Below are 16,419 nucleotides of genomic sequence, written 5' to 3'. Positions count from 1 at the left end.
TTAAAGAACATTTAAAAATCTTTACTGTCCTGCTTGTGTTGACAGGGAATCCTGTCAGTCCCTTGTAGCTAGGCAGGAGAAAAAGCAGACCTTAGATATGTAGTCAAGAGTCACAGATAAATTAAGAAAGAATAGGCCATCAAAGCACACAGAACCCCACTTACTCCCATCACTATTTGCCATTAATCATTGAGAAATAAACAGTTTGTACTTACAGAGAATGGTCATCTTATAGTTCCCCAGAACTCCCCTTTTTTCCTTGGGATAACAATGCTCCAGAGACCTGTCAAGTTAGATTTTATCCTAGTCCAGCTTAACTCTTTTGGGGTCTATCCATTCCCTCCATAACCAAAACTAAGCTCTTAGGCAAGAGGGAGGATTGTAGAATATCATAGTTCCAGTCTAAAAAGCCATTTTTCCTTATCACATTCCATCTTTTAAATTGTTTTATTTCTAGGTTTTGAGGGCCTTTAAATTTGGAGAAATGGAACAGTCATTTTAAAAGCTAACCTTTTTTGTTCAGGTACCTGTACAAGTATTTGTTACAGTCCTAAATTCAGGTATGTACAACAAACAGCTGAGCTAACAAAGAATGACTATAATATCTGGCCACTCAAAACAAGGATTTTTTGAGTGAAAAGTAAATCCTACTGTGTTTAAGTTTTCGTTTGTACTATCTGTTTTTTAAACATATTTGCTGCCTATCCATGTGTGAATAAAATGCAAGAGTTTGTGAAGAAGGGTTATATATAATTTGGTAAAGGTTATGCAATTTTTTATTGTTTTTCTTTTGACACCATGTGAGGCCAAGGTGATAATGACCTCTTTCTGTTTTGCTGCAGATGGGTGAAAAGGCTTTGGAGATGTAAGAGATAGTGTTCAGAAAGGCTTTTAGTCCTGTGAGAGTGAATGTATTTCCTTTCTCACATGCACAGTTTGCAATGCTGTCATTCATATGAAGAAAAGTCCTTTCCCCTTCCATCTGTTTTGGCTTTTGCATACACAAAATCCACACTAATTCTGAAGGGAAATGGACAGATTCATTCTGTTGTTATTGTGTAGCGTGACCCCTGCTGTGTTTTTTCCCTATCCTTTATTAATAATGCCTCTGTGTTGCCTCAGCTAACCTCAGGAGCCCTGTTCCCCTTGAGAACAGAACGCCCGAGGACCCAGCGTAGCTCAGGCGTGGCCACAGGGCTATTGCCAGCAAGCATAGGTGATTGTCAGCTCTAATGATATTCAGCTCAGGATTTCAGCTTGCCTGCTTGGCAGGGTTAGCCCAGGGCGAGAGGCACAGCGGACGAGAGAGAGGAGAAGAGGCGACGGAGGTTCCGCAGAGATGTCTTTATTGATGCGAAGGGTCCAGACTGCACTCGTTCCCACAAGTGGGCTAAAATGTGCCCCTTGTATAGGATTTAGGAGGATTGAGATTTGGACCAATGGCAAGGGGTTAAAGTCCTAACCTATAGGGTTACAGGGATATCCTCTAGGGTGGGGGTTAGGAAGTCAGGAAGCAAAATGCTGATTCAATTCCTCCAAGGAGCCTTGCTTGTGTCTATAGGGACTGCTACAATCCTTGGCCTCCTAGAAACTCAACTTCTTCTGACATTATAACCAAACACGTTCAGTCTTAGACAACAGCGCACATTTGTCACTGATGCCAAATAGCCACTTTCCTTTGGATTGCCTATCAGTGAGACGTAGCGTTAGCGTTCGGAAACATAAAACCTCAAAATAATCATATGTTGGTGCTTTTATTAAGAGCTCTGGAAATCAGGGGTGTTTTCACCTCAAATCTGATTTCGACATACATTCGAGGTTGACATGCTTTTATATTCTATCGTTATATAACTTTCATGCTAATTTTTAAACTTATATTGTTCTATTGTATACATAGATTTCAGCTAATCATAGCCCACTTAAGTTTCCAACATAGTTTCTCATGATTCTTCCTATAATTATATAATAATTATATTTAATTACTAAACAATCATCACATCTAACAATTATATCATTTATCATACTGCTTACGCAGGTGCAGTGATCTGAGAAAACACAAAGCCTAACATTTTCAGAATCTATCTTTAGCATTTTCCAGGGTCCCATTATCAGTAGGATCTCTTTTCTTCCCAAATAGCTTAATCGTACTTCATCTTTTTTCTTGGATCCCATTTTTCATTAGAATTCCTCAGCAGAAGTTAAATGATCTCAAGACAAATCTGTAAAAATCGGAAAAAGTGAAGAGGTAGGAGCAAACATCAAGATTACCTGATGCTCCAACAGAACAACTTCATCTTAGTACTCAGCTGAGAAAGCAATATACTTGGTTGCAAAACTAAACTAGTTATAGACAAACAAAAGAGAATTACAATTTCTTTATATTTCAGACACAACAGGTATTTTAAAATATCATAATCAGGTAGAAATGACTGTTCAAGTCTTACTTACATTACTATTACTTCTTTATTGTTGTAGCTGTTGAGTAAATTGGATTGAAGAATGATTTAAATTTTTTATATACTCTTAAGTAAAGAAAAAAAACAAACCTGAACACTCTCATTCACTCCTCTAAACCACAGCTTCTTGCCAGTAAGTTTTTTTTAAAAGAAAAAACAGACATACAAAAATTAAAATAGGTTAACACTGAAAGAAAAATTAAGCTGAGATAGATTTTTAAGGGAAATAATCACAAGAATTTTACACACACAAGTATGAAATTAAAAAAAAAATAGATAAACAATCACAGACTCTTGAATGGCATCACCTATATATCTAACTAGACAAGAGTCAGTTATAACTTCTTTAACCTGATCATCAGTTAAACAAAAAGCTTATCAACAAGAAAATAACTTTCTCTAAATATTGGCAGAGTATTTTTTTCCATTTGTGGCATTACCTGGATAAGAATTGTAGCCAAAGACATGTCATTTTTAGAAGAATATGGAGTTTTACTTTGTTTCTTGCAGCTCACACCATTATCTAAATACAGTCTTGTTTACAATTATCCCACAGAAGCAGAGTTATTTGTTCTGACAAAAAGGGAATCTAAATCCAAACTTTTTATTTTGTAAATATTATTTTCCTTAAACTTAGGGTAAAAAAACAACTTAACTAGGTGAATTTTCCATTTCTTTACTTTTGAGTGAACTAGAGAGAAAAGGAAGTGGCTCTTCCTTTTCTCTCTAGGGGGTGGGAATAGAGGCAGAACATGAAGAAGTGGCTGGATAACAAGGGGGGGGGGGAGAGGCAATGCTACATGAGGAAAGAGTGAAAGAAAGAGGGAGAGATGGAGACATAAGAGGAAGAATGGGAGTGCATAGAGACAAGATGTGCATGAGGAAGAGAGGAGCACAAGAAGCAATAATTTTCAATTTACTAGTAAAACTAAGGAAGATTTATGACATCTAATGAATTATAAAAAACTTCTGAAAGAAATGAAACATTTTCTTGCCATATATTTTCTTATTTTTGACTTAGATTTCATCTTCATTCTTAAATCTCCCTCAAAACCAAAACTTTTCCCCCTTTTGATATCACTTTCAATATACTTTTATACTTTTTAATAGAATTTTCCCAAACATTATATTACCTCCAAAGTGTTATTAAGAGACCTGGTCAGAGAATAATGGATTTGTACTTACAGTACAGCAAAGCTATGATATCAGATGACTTCAAAAAATGCATTCCTACCAACAAGCAGATCAGGGGGTCTCACTGTGACAGATACACAGCTTAATCTCTCTACCACATCTTCTGCTATGAAACTGCATAGTTATTTGGGTACTGTTACTTTAGGCACTGTCATCTAAGCGTGAAAGCAGTATCTCTATAAAATATGTGTATGTAAGAATCACAGATTGTGCTATGATGAGAAAACTCAGAAATGTTATTGTAATTTGGAGTACTGAAGTAAGAAAAGCCCCCAGAGCCTCATAGACAAACTTCCATACCAACCTCCATACGTCACCTTCCAAGATTCAGTCTGCAAGAGGTGGTTCATTATATGCACCATGTTCACTAAACAAAATAATCTCTTGTGATTAAAATGAAAACTGTGTTTCAACAAGGTGACTTCTGTTGCAGCACTTCAGCTGGGCTATAACTGCTGTCTTTGAAAGACTTCGTTTTGGCTCATCACAGATGTTTTTCTGGGATGTTAAATGCAGACTCCAAGCAGAAAAAATTCATTCCTGATGGTGTCTTGCTGCAAACAGTGTGGAACAATATGAAGGGAGGCCTGAAAATTGTGACCAACATGGAATTCAAAGCTCTTGTCAGAACAACTGGACATCCTGCAAGTGAGCAACAGAGATGTGAAGGGTAATTGAGCACTTTCTGGTGAGCTGGCACTAGCTCTGATCAAGTGATCTTAAATTAAATGCTCATTCAATAATTTTCATTCATGTGTGATTTGCTTACAATTTTCTAAAGGATTTTTCTGATCTCATCTTAAAACATTTGCTAAGTTGCAGCAAAAAGACATGCAAAATATCCTGAAAATTATAAAGAGATCATATTCTGGTTTAATCCAATCCAATGTTCAAACATGATTAGTAAAAAATGAAAGTGACACAATTTCTCTACCATGTTCACCATCTTCCATCTTTGTAAACGGATGCACAGACTCTTCTGGGAAGAAATCTACCCAAATACTACTGTGCTGCTGGTCTTCATGTTGATATTGCACAGTAGCCTCTGAAGAGACCAGTATGCCAGAGACACTTGATGCTCAGGCAGTAAAGCTCAGTTTGCTGCCTTGGATTTTTCAACATTGCTTGAACTTCCTCTAGTTCATCCTATTGGCAGGAGAAAAGGGTGTGGTCTTCCAATAAGAGCTATGACAGCACTCTTATCACTTAGATCTTGAATCATGCTGACCCAAACAAATTTGAAGCCCAAAATATTACCCACATCAGATCAACCTTCCAATTAAAAAAAAAGAAACAGCCTAATTTTCAGTCAGGAGGAATGAAAATTTTTGAAAAACATTGCTTAAGTATTTTCATTCAAGCAGTTAGAAGCATCAAGTCAAGATGCATTTCTGTAATTCTTCTGAGAAAACAGGAGTATTTTAAAACCTACAAGAATGCCTGTATGAATAAAGCTATGACACACTCACCTGCCAAGCACCCTATTAACCTGAGAGTATTTAATGTCATGACTATTTCCATATCCAGCACTTTTCAGAAGCTGTTAGCTCTCTCAGGTTAATAGTGCCAAATCGTCTTCCTACAAGTACATCCATTTCAAAAGTAATTCACACTGTGAGTAGAGGGATCAAGAATTTTGCAAGAATTTGCCCAGATCTTTGCATGCAACTATCTCTAAACATTTTTACTTATAGGTCTCTGTTATGTTTGGCTGCTATCAGAAAAAAAAAAAAAACAAACAAAATCCAAACAAACCAGTTGTTGAGTTTTCTATAGTGGTTCCCAGTCAGTTCCCTGCAGACTGAGTGTACAGATTGTGCAGATTGTTCAGAGAGTGCAGATTAAAGGATTTAGTTCTTTGTAGCAGTTCAGTGACTGACAGGTCTCTGAAGGCCACCTCAGCTCAGCTTAACTGAGCTCAAAGATTACTCTAATATAGCTGAGTGGCTGCTCCATGAATCAGAGAATGCAGAGGTGGACAAACACAACTTTGTAGTTTGTCCCTTTTATCACACAAGCTAAAGATAATAGAGCTGCAGCTCTTCCATTTAATGATATATGTTTGAAATTTGCTGCCTTTCGAGAATCTGCATAAACATTCCTGCATGTTTTATAGAAAAATTGATTAAACACCTTTATGGAATAGCTGAATAGCTTGGTAGAAAAAAAGATATTATATACTGATATAAGATAATGAATTAAGAAAATGGTGATATGAATGTTATCTGCTTTTTAAAGACAAAGCTTCTGAAAATACAAACAAAAAAAATTATTTTAGATGACAAACTCCTTAAGTAACTTCTTTCCCTTTTTAAAAGACCTTCAGAATAAAAAAGTTACAATTTTAGAATTTAAATACTCAGAAAAATAAGAAGGATAAAAGAACATGACATATTGCAGTTCTTTAAAATGAAAGTTTATCTTAAGCATCTCTTGAGTAAGGAGCTCCCTTTCCATTGGACTTGAAATATTTAAACATATTAGCCAATTGGTTTTTCAGTTTGCCTGTCCTAAAATAAGATAAATTTTTTCTGTTTTACCTAAAATATGCCTAAACAGCTAGAATGTATGTCTAAAACCCTAAAGCAGGTTATTTCTACTGCCCTAGGAATTACTTACTACAACAGGAGGAAGCATGTTACATTCAACTACCTGCAGATGTTTTACTCTAAATATTTCTACAATGAACACTTCTGTATCATCAGGTGGTTCATATATCTATTGACAACATTACAACTCTCCTAGAACGTGGGCAGAAATGCAGGCCTTTCATTTAAATGTCTAAAAATCAAAATATTCTCCACCCAAAACAAACTAGTTGCACCTAGCTTCTGACAGTTCAAATCTACCACTGCTTAACAAACACAACACACACTGCTTAAGCAGCTCTGGAGATGCTTTGTCCTGCAGCTGAGCACATACTGGGACAATGTGTTAATGACAGCTTAAAATATTCAGATTGGAAATTTTTGGTATCTATCTGAATGCTGAAAAATAAGAACGGTAAAGGTCTAGAGTAAATGAGGGCTTAAAGGTCCTCATTTAGGAAGAAGCATGTGATTTTTAGACATTTCAGTACATAAAATAAGAGTTACTTAGGTTCTCAAGACTTTGCCTAGAATCATGTCACAGTCTCACTATTAAAAGTCTCCCTTCTCCAAAGTGGCATTTTTCTGCTGATGAAATATAGAGTTGGTGGTTCATTCTGGGTCCTGTGCTGTGACAGTATTCTTGTTTCTTTCTGCTATCATTGTTAAAAACAATGCCACCATCCCTTGAGCACATAATTTCCAAATATCAACTATCTTTACCCAGAGTATATATATTTTGTATTGATTGTGTGTCATATATTTCTTCACAAGATAATGCAATTCCTTGTGGGCAATGGGATCTTACTCAGCATATGTCAATTTTATCATCAAATAAATGAGCGTACATAAAATAAATGAGAGTATCTGTTTCAGATAAAGTCCTCCTTTTGGAGAATCTTTTCTTCATCTACAGCTGCTTTACACTGAAACTTTCATCAGACTTCTTCTGTGACACATTGCCTGAGAACGCAAACCTATGAAAGATAGTCTTGCCCATATTTTGAGCTAAATAGAAGTTTGCAGAAGATCAGAATACGTTTTATGAGAAAAGACACTCACTTTTTAAAAATTTCATAGGTTTATTAAAAACCTTAACAAAATACAACCATGACTGAATAAGGAAAAAGGACAGCGTGCACTGGTAGTTGGTGACCCAGCAGCCACAAGCTCATTTACAAAATTGCTGCTCCACCTTTTATACCCCTGAGGCTTGCCTCAGCCAACCCTAGCCCCTCCCAAAGTCTGTCAAATGACTCTTCTTTACTGCTTATTGGTGGAGGCTACTTTCTTGCAATCTGATTGGACGTCAGGTGTTGTCACGCCATGCCTCCTAGTAACAAGTGTTCCATCCTCCCAAATGCCCCATGCCAGAAGCACAGGTACATCCTTCTACATGTCCTGACTACCAAGCCTGTCTCTTGGCAACCATATGAAGGAGCAGGGTGGGGGGAAGAGGACTATTGGGGAGAACAAACAACATCCAAACAAAACACAATAACATAGCCATATATCAATAAAACTTCTCTTAACATACACATTATATTCATCCCTTAGTTGTGCAAGCCAATCATCTCATTACTCATCTATAACATCTTTAGTTCTGTTAGCATGTCAATACAAAGTTAATGAATTCTCCTAAGAGGCAGAAGATATTGGTGTAGCAATGGATTTAAGCTGCAATAAAAGATGCAATAAAATATGTTTAGGCTGGAATTTGGCTTGGATTCTGGGTACACAGAAAGTGGGCTGCAATTATGCCATTCTTCAAGTGTCCTGTATTTCCAGCCTGCGTATTAGGGCAGTTCATTCCTGTCATGACCCTTTTCCACATTACAAATTTAACCCCCCTGGTGCTGAAAGCTTTTAAGCACTGTAGAAGATCTTGTAAAATGTCAGCAGAGTACCTTGTAGAAGTGAGACCTACCCATCATCATTGTTTCATGGTATACAGGATCTGCTTAGAAAGTACCTAGGGGAGTAAGACTGATTTTCTATCACATTATTTCCTATCAGACTGCCACAGAAATACAAATTTTCCTCAAGAATAAAAGCTTCTTTTCAGCTCAAAGGTCTTGTCTGTATTCTGGTAATATAAATAGCTTCAGCACATCATCTCCTGTTCTTCAAGTCAGTGTACAAAGATCCCACACAGATCCTGCCTGTGCTGGCAAGGGTGGGAGCAGTGCTGATGGCTTACCTGGTTCTTTTGCAAACAATAATTTCCCAAAGTTAATTCTATCTTCATAATGCCTTTTTCTCCAGACTCAGCTATCTAAGGCATTCCTTAATCAACTCATGCATTCATACAGCACTCCGAGCAGAAACTTTTTACCTCTTTAAACTAAGGAACTAGTGGACTCATTTCTGTAAAACAAGAAGTATAAAATAGTTAAGGCAAAGGCTTTTGGGCTTTTAGACTCTGCTTTCTTTTTTTCTTTCTACTATATTCAGGAGGGTACTTCCTCTAGAAAGGTTTTGTTTTCCCACCTACCATAATTATTAATTTCTAGTGTATGTCAGGCTAGTTAACCAGCCTCACAGCTAAAATGGCATCACTCATTTCCTGCTAATATTTGTCAGTCTTCAGTTCTGGCCACTGGTTCCTTTCAAAGACTTTTTTGGCACCTTTAACTCCTGGCACTTTTCCCATGCATGTATATCTATGAGATGTTACCATGGCTTGATTATTTCTGCATCCTGCTGTCTTTTCTTATTGGTAGAAAGCAGAAGCTCTTCCATGGTTTTTTGTTGTTTAACCTACACAGCATCAGAACCCAATCTAACTATCAGCTGTCTCTAAATTTTAATTTCTGGCCTGCTGCAGGAAAGCCTTTAAAGTAAGAGGAGAGTCTGATTAGCAATTAGCAGCGACCCAGAGGTGTCTTCTCAAGCACTCAGTTTTAATTCCAGAGGTTGATTAAGCCTAAATGGCATATTACACGAAAGAAAAAAAAAAAAAAAAGAAAAAAAGTAATGTCTGACAATATGTGGCAATGTAAGAAATAGATTAAATGCATAATCCATGTACTTTGTCAATGTTAGCCATGGCATAGTGAAAGAAAGTGTTTTTCTCACTCTTTCAATAGATCTGTGTGACATTATGAGTTCTAACTGGCATAAGCTTTCAAGGATCAGTAAACTGAAGGTTAAATGCTTATAAATGCTTATAAAATACATGCTTACAAGGCTTCAGAAATGATGAATCTCATTCTAACAGTTTAAGATCCAAACAACTTGAGTGGCTCCAATAAAGTTAATGGCTTTATTGTGCTGCACTCTGAAACAAACTCACCCAGATGGTATTTCCCTAGAACCACTTTAAAAAGCCAGTCCTCTTTCACTTTCCTCTGCCCCACCAAATCTATTCAGACCAAAACTTACCACCAGCAGTTACAAAAGTGCCCCTTGTCTTATCAATGAAAGGAGACTCTATCAATAGCAATAGCACCTGTCCCAGGTGCTGGAAGGGGACATGGGCACAACTGAGTGCAGTTTACTTACATGGCAAGAGCAGCAGGATCACACCATTAACATCAGCTCTAAACTTTTTCTTTTCCCTCTTGCTGTGTTTATGGTCCTTGTCATTTGTCCATCACAACACTACCACTCATCACTCTCCTGGAATAAGTTTCCCTTCATATACTTATTTCCACCAGTGGTTTCCGTCATTATTCCAGAATTCCTTTTCTAAGGAAACAGAGGCTTTATTCTTTTATTAAAAGCATTGTAAATATGTATAGCTACTCATGTCCCATGTCAAACATCACTGCTTGGTCACCATTCTGAGAAAGTAAGCTGGTCTCATGCACAGACAAAAGTAAACACATTTACCCAATGAGGTTTTTGCTCTGCTGTCTGTATAATGCTCACCTATTTTCTATCTGGAGTCCTTTTCCCTTTAAATTGTGTCTCCATCATAAGAGAAGGAGAAGAAAAAGCATTCAGAAGAGTTTTTTGTCAGCTGCACCACCAGCCACAGCAGTGACATCAACCATAAGCAAGGGAAAAATCCTTTGTTCTGACATATACCCACATTATTAATGAGCTTGGTCTGAAGTCACATGTATTATGGATCATTCCTAATTTATAAGTTATTCAACATTCAAAAATAAGAGCTTTTGCCACTGTCAAATTAGAAGCTTGCTTTAAAATCTTAATGATCAACTTCATTGCATGAAGTGCCTTAAGCTACTTTGAGTGGTCAGAAATTTAACTATACCTAATAAATTAAGTAAATACCTATCTGTATGCTTTATTTGCTCTGTTCTGTAAAATATTTACTACTTTGTCAGGGCAGCTCAAGAAGAATTGGCTTCAATTAAAAACTGTGTTCTTCTCTTCAACAGCCAAGCAGAACAATGCCACTGCAAGTCAAAGACTGTTTCCAGATATTCCTGCTATACTGTGTTCAGCCAGAGGGTAATGGAACCTCCTGTGAAGTGCAAAGACTGTGATAAATATAGCTGAGTCATTTTTTGTAGATCTTCTACTAGTTCTTCCACATTGCCTGCCTGTTTGACCTTTCTTTTCAGGATTTTGGCCTGCAAAAAGGAAACTGTATCCATACTATAACTAATGATGCATTTCTCACAATTACTAACTTATTGGCCCCAGGTTACACAGTTTTTGTTTCTAGCTCTCCTGCCTAGTGAGGTGGATAAGTGACCTAGTGAGGATGGAATGATTGCCTTGTGACAGAAGGTTGGCTGAGCACAGGTGTTTTCCCAGCTTAGAAATTTTCGGCCAATTGTTTTCTTAATGTTGGTAGGTATACATGGGATATAAATCTTGTTCTATACAATTACCAAAGAATCTTCTAGTGTTAAAAATGACAGCATGCTCCCGGTACTAAAGTGATTTCAGCATTTATTATAAGAAAAAGGAAGTCCTAAAGCATGGGGGCCCGCAGCCTGAGCAGGAGCATTCCAGTTAAAGAGGCTGCAACGCCGGTGCTGGGTCTTTAGGGCAGCGATGTAGTGATGTCCCCGATGTCCCTGATGGATCATCACAGGTCCAGTGAGTCAGAAGTCCCCTTTTTATCCTGTTTATTTGTCCATTTGGATTGGTTTCTTTTTGGATCCTTCATTTGCATGAAGGTTTAAGGCGCTTGATTGGCCCATCAAGAGTTCTGTCCAGGCTGGCTCGTTTTGCTTAGGGGTGGTGCAATTTACTTAGATGTAATATGGTATGTTGAGCACCATATGTCTTATAACTACCCTTTTAAACCCCTTTTACCATAAACAAACTAACAGTACATGCTTAACAATTATCAACTATTTTACAACAGTTTCTAACCTATTTTTAACAGCTAGCAAACAAAGAGAACACCTTCATTAAAAAATACAGTATTTTTAAGAAAATACAGTACTGTATTTTCTTAAAAAAGAACCAAACAACAAAACAACCTACACGATGAAATAAGAGCACCATCTTAAAAATTTCCATTATAAATTTTAATTAACTATTACTGTTGTTATAGCAGATTAGATCCTCTGCTTAGTGACCACCTTTAGATGTGCACTATATAAAAACAGAAGGATGTTTGCATTAACTCTTTGGTGACTTTCAGTTGACTTTCATTACAGCAGCAGGTGAACTGAAACTGAAATTACCAAAACTGAAATCTACCAAAACTATGAGGTATTCTAGTGTTGGGGTTTAGGACTTTTTCCTTTTGTTTATTTCTCTCAGGGAATTTTTTTTCCCATTTTGTTGCTAAGAGACAATAACAACTGGGTACTCAAGAAAGACAAAAGATGTTGCCACAGGAAGGGTGCAGCTGGCTATTCTCTTAGCTAGGGTGGTGCGGGATCACGTTGTTGTTCCTGGGCAGGTGCGGTCGAGAGCTGTCTCCTCTTGGTCTGGGTGACCAGCTCCCCCAGCCCACCTTGCTCTCAGGCCCGGAAGACAAGACGTACGCATGACCAGACGATGAAGGAACGCTCCGAACACGGCTATAGGTCCAACAGGGTTTATTGCAGGAAGGTGGGAGGGTCCAGGTAAGGTGAGGACAAGGAGAGGGGCAGGAACACAACCACTGCGGAAGGGAAATCAGTGGCAGAGCCCAGAATAAGGGCGGGGCCAGGGTATATAACTGGGGGAAGGTAGGCAGGGTCAGGATACATGTATCCAATGGGAAGGGGAGTCAGGGGAGGAGTTGAGGTGGGCTGACAAGGGGTACACCAATGAGAGAGGGGGGCAAGGGCGGTCCTATGAGGAGACCCAACCAGGAAAGGAAGAGCTGAGAACCTTCTAGAATCGGGGAGTGGATGACAGTTGATTGACAGTCAGGCTGAAGCCTCTTCCCAGGGCATCTCCGCCCCTTCCCCCCTGTGGTCCCCTCCCACAGGGCAGTTTCTTGTGGAGGGGCAGAGATAGCAGGCAGAGATATCGCGAGAACTGGGCTGGGGAAAAGGGGGCTCGGTGTAGCTCTTTGCTCTCCGGCACTCTCGGCATTTGGAGGGGGAAAGGGGCTGCAGTTGCTGTGGGAAGAATTTGCCACCACCGCGGGATTCTGTCTCCTGCTGCCTTTCTTCTACCATGAGTGGAGCTCTGCTCATAAGAGTTGTTATAAGTAGAAAAGTTGCCCATTTTTTAAAAGGTTGCAGAGTTCACAGGTTGAGCCAATTGCTGCCAGGGTGGAATTCTAACTGTTTGTTATTGTAATCACCTGTTGTTAATAGTTTTTTGTTAACTACTTGTTGTTGATGGTTAGGAATTCCCATTTGTTGAGTAACACCCTGCTGCTTCCTGGAGGATGGTGCCCTGGACGGTGAAGAGGAGGGGACATGGGTGTTGGCATGCAAAAGAAGAAACCCCTCACAAAACCTAGCAAAAACCCCCAAAAATAATGAGCCAACACAGAATTAAGAGATCGAAGTGATGTCTAGACGTGAGGAACAGAATCCAGTGTCCGCTAAGACCCTTTTTACTTTTCACCCTAACCTAAAAGGATGTCAGCTAGAAAGAAGACCTCAAACGTCAAACTGAAAAAGGGGGAATTTCCTAGTGCTCTCATGAGGACAGAAGCCCCAGCTCTGCCGGCAGACCAGCAGACAAAGCTGCACTTTTCCTCCTCCTCTGTGCCACTCCTGGAAGCAGCAGCAGCGTGAACGTGACCCATCAGTTCTTCCCACCCGAGCTGATTTTTAATAAAGGCATTAAAAAGGAGAAAGATGTCCTGCCCTATTTATTTCAAGAGTGGCCTTTGCACTGGGACCTTATTAACACCCTACCTCACCAAAAAAAGGACCCTTCGCATTCTGCTCAGGTGCCTCAGGGGATACCCCGGGATTCCCCAACCCTTTTCCCCTTCCAGGGAACCTCTCCCTGTCGTGTGTAGGAGCCAGGCTACTGCTGCTAATCTGCCCTGTACCTCTGCCACTGCTCTGGGGATTTTTGTTTCACTGTAGCCCTTCACCCCCTGCCTGCCTATAGCGGTTCCAGCTACAGCTGCAGAGTTTGTGATACATCTCATCTACCGCTTCGGGACTGTGCTCCTCCCTGCCATTACAGCTTCCTGCTTCCCTGCTACAGCTCTTTTGCTATCCAGATGGGCATCATGGTCAGCTGCTTCTTGGGGTTCGTAAAGGAGACTCCTTCTCCATCCCTTCTGTCAGCTGTGTTGGCCATTACCATGTGAGAGATGTTTGAAACTCGCGGTACAGTGCCACCTGCAGCCGCGGGGGAATCACCGCACCCGTCCGGCCTAGCTCGGGAGCCGCCAGCGCCCGTGCCGGCTGTGAGCGGAACTGCACCAAGGGGGAAATAGCCTGACAGCCGACAGAAGGCTGTTGTTGGGTCTCTGATTTTTCTGTTTGCTGTTGCTGCTGCTGTTGTTGTTTGTTTGCCTTGTTATACACACATATATATTCTAGTAAAGAATGGTCATTTCCTTTCCCCATATCTTTGCCTGAAAGCTCCTTAATTTTAAAGTTATAAAAATTTGGAAGAAAGGGGGTCGTATTCTCCAATCTAAGGGAGGTTCCTACCTTCCTTGGCAGACACCTCTTTCAAACCAAGACGAGTAGTTAAGGAAAAGTCAAGTAACTAAACATTAATATACCTCATACAAACTATTTCTATGCAAAATAATTTCAGATGCATATGAAAGTTCTGCATGCTATTCAGATAAAGAGAGTGTAGATTTTTTTCTTACCGATTTTTAGAGAACCGCTGGTGTCCTAACCAAAAAATTTATCTTCTCCATATAACTGGTTTCAACAGCACATTGAATAAAATCCAGATCATTATATTTTTTCAGTATGAGCAATTGCCTTCAAGCCAGCTTCCAGACATATTAGTCTATTTAGCTCTAAAAATAAAGCTCAAAGACATATGGATGTATGTTTTAAATATATTTTCCATTAATTGAAACCTTGTGCAAACTATGAAAGTAAACAATATACAAGTGTATCTGGAATCACTTCATCATAGTTACCTAGAGATCTGCTCAAGACAGAAGCCATGTTAAAGCTATAAAATATAATCTGACCCAAGTCAGTCACAAGAATTTAAGAAAAATATTCTCCTGCTCTATGTGGTAACTTTCATATTGTTCCTGTGAAGCAAGTTACTTTCCCCATCAGAATTACGCATTATCTTTCCAAACATTCATTACATGCTCCAGGCAAGAAGCTACTGAAAATGAAAGGAGGAGAATATGGTCTGGATTACTACTCATCTGCCTTTATATCTCAACCAATACACCAGTGAGGGTGTTGAAATACTAGCAGTAGTAGCAAGACCAGGAAATAGGGTTTATCTCATTGACAACATAAACAATTCTGTTCAGGCGTCTTTCTATTTACAGTCACATACTTTTGTCTTTAGGTACAGCTAATTTCATCTTGGTTTTCGAAGGCAATAAACTTTAAATTAAACGGTCAGTCCATCCTAATAACTTAGCAAATGAGTTCTGCACAGGTCCATGAAGAAATGTAAGGGTCCAAAGCATTTTTTGCATGAGGAAAATTTCATACATTTTTTGTATGAAAGAACTGGAACTGCTCATTTTGCAGAAGGCTCAGGGAGGTCTCAAAAATTGTGTATAAATAAATGATGACTTTAAAGATAGATGAAGGAGTCACATTCTTCTCAGTAGTGCACTTTGACAACACAAGAGGGAAAAGGTGCAAATTAAAAACTGGAAATACCATATTAACTGAAGATAATGTTGTTTTGGTTTTTTTTTGTTTTGTTTTGGTTTTGGGTTTTTTGTTTTGTTTTGTTTTAGTTTGGTGTTTTGTTTTTACTGTGAGAATGGTAAAATAAAGGACCAGGCTGCCGAGGGAGGTTGTGGAGTCTTCATCATTGGAAGCTTTCAAAACATAAAATGGTCCTGGGCAAACTGCTCTATTTGAATCAGCTCAAGCAGCAGGAGATGGACTTGATGATGTCAAGAGACCCCTTCCAAATTAAATTATTCTCTGATTCCATATCCCTTGATCAAATTCAGCCATATTTGTTAGAAGAGTAGCTGACTTAGACATTTTTAATTCTTTGGAGTTTTTGGAAATAAGTTACAAGGAGGAGAGAAAGAGGGAACTCCATTTCTACTTCTGCAGAACAGACAATTAGCATTCTGCACTCCCTCAGCAGCAACAATCCCCTAAATGGGATTCAGATTTATTAGCATGGGCATATTAGTGCTTGCATGGCTGCTTGGCTTATGAGCTTCTCCTGTCTTTGTGGAACAGGTCCTTCTTTCCCATTCTACAACAGTGGATGCAGCAGAGATATGGGATCATTGGAAGAGGAAGCAGCTCAGTGAGAGAGCTCTAGAAGACACTGGAATTGTAAAGATGGAAGGTGGAAAAGCAGTGATACAGCTGGCATGAGAGGAGCTGAGGTTACCTCAGAACATAACTGTAAAATCAGGCTTTACACATTGACTTGCTTGATAAACAATTACAGCCATTACAGCACTGAGTGCTGCTTGCATCACACAACCTTTTCTGCGTGCTGTAGAAGCAGAGCAAAAAGCATTACCATAATCCATTTCCCAGTCAACTCCTTCATTCTTCTTGAAGAAGCAATTCATCCATGTGGAGCACCTTACCACAATATCTGTTCTTCCTCCAGGTTGGTGCATTGCTACATAACACTGCCTCAGGCTTCAAAGTCTCCCTCCACACACAGATTTAGGACTCAGCTTGTGCTTGCTAATGTTTCAGCAG

This window comes from Geospiza fortis, unplaced genomic scaffold (assembly GCF_000277835.1).
Source record: "Geospiza fortis unplaced genomic scaffold, GeoFor_1.0 scaffold208, whole genome shotgun sequence".
Lineage (NCBI taxonomy): Eukaryota > Metazoa > Chordata > Aves > Passeriformes > Thraupidae > Geospiza > Geospiza fortis.
Note: the sequence above shows the minus strand (reverse complement) of the source record.